Here is a 4,207-nt window from a genome sequence, read left to right as displayed (position 1 = left end):
AATTTTAATGTATCCTAAAAAAAAAAAAAAAAGAGCTGAAAGACATAACTTGAGCAACAGAATCTGGAAAGGGGAAGTGACTTCCCCTTTTGATGTGATAAAACTAAAGCTCAGGAGAAAGGCCTCCTATTCACTTGCGATGTCAGCACATGAGTGCACCATTTATATCCGAATATTTTTTTTCTTTCTTAAGACAGAATCTCACTCCGTTGCCCTGGGTAGAACACAGTGGTATCATCATAACACACCACAACCTCAAACTTCTGGTCTTAAACAATCCTCCTGCCTCAGCTTCCTAAGTGGCTGAGACTACAGGTGTCCACCACGATGCCTGGATAATTTTATTATGTTTTAATAAATTTACTATTATTAGTAGAGATGGGTTCTCACTCTTGTTCAGGCTAGTCTCAAACTCCTGAGCTCAAGTGATCCTCCCAGGTTGGCCTCCCAGAGTTCTAGGATTGCAGGTGAAGCCACTGCAGGTGGCCTATACCAAGATATTTTTGATGTCACCTTTTCTGGTGCCCTACAAGCTCTTGAAGTTCTACTTTGCCCTTCAGCCTTCCTTCCTCCTGCCATACACCAGCCTCTTATGATGTCTCAATCCTCTAACCAAATCCAGATTCTTCCTTCTTCATATAGCAAGCATGATAGGGATTATAGAATCTTTATGTGAATGCAGGGAAAAGCAAAGTACTGGGGGATATAGATCCCTAAATACATGGTGCAGAGCTGAAAGCTCAGGTAGAAGCATCCTTGAGAGGCTTGCATTCTGTTCCATACCTGCTGCTAACTACAGGATGTTGGAAGAATCACAACCTTCCTGGGCAACAGTTTCTCCTTATGTAAGAAGATACTTATCTCAATTAGATGTAATAAAACAAAAACTCAGTGAAGATATGTAACTTCTAGGGTCCCATAGTAGAGCCATGATATAAACCCAAGACCTCCATGTTAGCCCTGGGAAGAAGAAGGAACTAGCAGAGCACAAATCTTTGCATGGACTTCAGTCTGGTTTCATGTCACATAATGCCTAGAAAGTCTCAGTTTCTGAAACTAAATTAAAAATCATCCTGTATTGTTGGTAACACAAAGTTTCTAGTAGAAGCAAGCAAATAGTCTAAAAGCTGTTGCTGTAGAAATCAAGTTTCCCCAAAAACCATTTTTTCAGATATACACAGCACACAGAAAATCTAGGCTCATGAGTAAACTAAATGAGCTAGTCAGCACAGACAAGAGAAAGACCAACTGGACTCCAGCTATTTGTAGGCATTTGTAAAATAATCACTTCTTCATTGATGATAAAATCCAAGTTTGAAAATTCACAGAAAATGACAAGTTCTTAAAAATAACAGATTTGAAAGAGAATAAGACATCCTAGAGGTTAACATGAGAGGACCAAAAATGAAAAACCCCAAAGGAAGAGTTTATAAGATTAGATATAGCTAAAGAGAAAATTAGTAACCTGATAGAAGCTGAAAAAACTTTCTAAAATGAGGCATGAAGAAAAGTAAAAAAGATCTAAAATACACACACACTCGCTCATTTGAGCACCATGAGAGAAAAACGGGGCAGAAACAATTTGAATAAGATGTACTAACGGCGCAAGATAATCAGACACCAAAGTGTGGATTCAAGAAGTCCAAATGCAAATTAGGATAAAGACATCTATGCTTACAGTGAAGCTATAAAAAACTCAAGACAAAAATAATATCTCAATGCAGTCCTGGAAAAAAAGCTACCTTTAAAGTGATAATGACCAGAAGCTGACTTTAGCAATAAAAGTAGAAGCCTGAAGAGAGCAAATATAACTCCCAACCTAGAATCTTGTGATCACAGGATTGATTTGTCAATAGGCAGTACAAATTCTCCCAAGAAAGCTAGAATTATAGTAGAATACTAATTGCTGCAGGTAGATTTGTCTTTAAATGCAAAAGCCAATTAAGTGAAAGAAACTGGACATAGTAAATAACCGACAGTTCTACATATGTAACAAGGAAAATAAATTGGCAGTGATGAAAATCAGAACTGTGGTTGCCTGGGGAAGTGGGTGGGAAACGGCAGTGGGACTCAAGGAACTTTCTAGGGAGATGAATGCGATCTATTTTTGATGGGATGGTGGTTACACGGCTATAGCAATTTGTCAAAGCTTTAAGTGTATTATTTATAAATTTTATCAGATTTACATAGGTTTTTAAAAATATAGTTTAAGGCTCTGTTAGAATATAAATAGCTATGTAAGTTTGTTTTCAATGCTAGCCCTACAAGTGGCAAGACCAGGAGTGGGGCAGGCCCCAAGTTTATACAAGGATATTTGCTTATTTTATAGTAGGAAAAATAGTGAAGATCCGGTTCCAACAACATGATCATGAACTAACCTAAGAAATAAAAAACAGAAGAAAGTACATATAGAGATGTAAGATGAACTAAGGACTATTTTAGACCATTCCATGGATATACTTAAGTCTGGATGAGATAGACAATTCAGTATTAAAAAATTAATCCTAATCTCATATGAGAAATAAAATCTAAACAGATCAGTTTCCACAGACATTGTCAGATGGACAATTCAGAATTAAAAAAAATTAATCCTAATCTCATATGAGAAATAAAATCTAAATAGATCAGTTTCCACAGACACTGTCAAAGAGCTAACTTCTTAAATAAGTACCTGGCCCAGATGGTCTCACAGGGAAATCCTACCATATATTTAAGTGAACATATTATTCTAGTGCTATTTAAACTGTTTCAGAGAAAAATTCATGTTTTATAATTAAATCATGATCAAGATTTGATGAAGTTTATATAAAAGTCTATGGATGAATTTCACCTATGATTAGATCAGTATTTCAAAAGCTAAATAGCATTTAGCTAACAGAACTTAATAGCATCATAAAATAACTTCGTGATCAAATGGGGTTATATTAAGAATGCAAGGATAGTTCAATACTATGATTTGTATAACTTTTTCATTAATATACTGTAGAGTAGTGATTTTCAACCAGTGTGCCATGAGAGTCTTATGAGTGCCACAAAAATTTAAGATCATTATTTTTTTTTCTTGCGACGGAGCCTCAAGCTGTCACCCTAGGTAGAGTGCTGTGGCATCACAGCTCACAGCAACCTCCAACTCCTGGGCTCAAGCGAGTCTCTTGCCTCAGCCTCCCAAGTAGCTGGGACCACAGGCGCCCGCCACAATGCCCGGCTATTTTTTTGGTTGCAGCTGTCATTGTTGTTTGGCAGGCCCAGGCTGGGTTCGAACCCACCACCTTAGATGTATGTGGCTGGCACCTTAGCCACTTGAGCCACAGTTCAAAGTATAAGTATATTCTTTTTTTTACTTTTTTTGATCAACATAATTAAAGGGTGCCATGAGATAAAAAGGTCAAAAAACTCTACTCTTGAGGAATAAAAATCACTTCCTTTTACCTATAGATGTTAAAAAAAAAAAAAACCTGACAAAATTAGGCACCCATTCCTGACTTAGACAATAAAGTAAGAATAATGGCACTTATTTAATATGATAAAATATCCCTCAGCCAGAAAAGTCAGCCGCCTACTCAATCAGGAAACAGCAAAGCAGTCCTCAAACAAGATTAGGCCTGCTTATTGTCACTGCTAAATATCTAATATTATAATAGAGGTCTCAGCCAAGAATATTATGCAGGGAAAGAAATTAGAGTCAGAAATAGGGTTGCAGATTACTACTGTACACCTGGAAAACAAAAAAGAATGAAAGCTCTACAAGAGAATTTAGCATAGTTATAGCACAGGGGCCCACACTCACATTTTTATGAGGTTTTATTGGTGCACAGCTACATCCACATTGCACACAGATACAGGCCAGACTCGGGCAGTAGACACTGGACCAGCATTTCCAAGCCAGGTCACTTAACTGATGAGTGAGCCTAGTGACTGCCTAGCCATCCAAACAGCTTCATTTTCACTTAATCCTAACAACTGCCGTGAGGTAAGAATTATCCACAACTTTCCCATGAGCCAATTAAAGACATAATTCATTACAATCCACTGAATTTAACAAGGTTTTGGGATATCGTAAATGAGCATGAACAGTCCAGGGGTGTCCAACCTGTAGCCCATGGGGCCGCATGCAGATTATCTGTGGACCATTTTGCTTATCTGTGGTGTCAGATATCGCAAGAAGTATGCACAGACTTTTTATTTGCTAATCAGCTTTCATTAGCGT

The sequence above is a fragment of the Otolemur garnettii genome, unplaced genomic scaffold, assembly GCF_000181295.1.
Source record: "Otolemur garnettii isolate 467f Iridium unplaced genomic scaffold, OtoGar3 scaffold00001, whole genome shotgun sequence".
Lineage (NCBI taxonomy): Eukaryota > Metazoa > Chordata > Mammalia > Primates > Galagidae > Otolemur > Otolemur garnettii.
The sequence above is the reverse complement of the archived record's forward strand: the minus strand, read 5'-3'. Positions refer to the sequence as shown.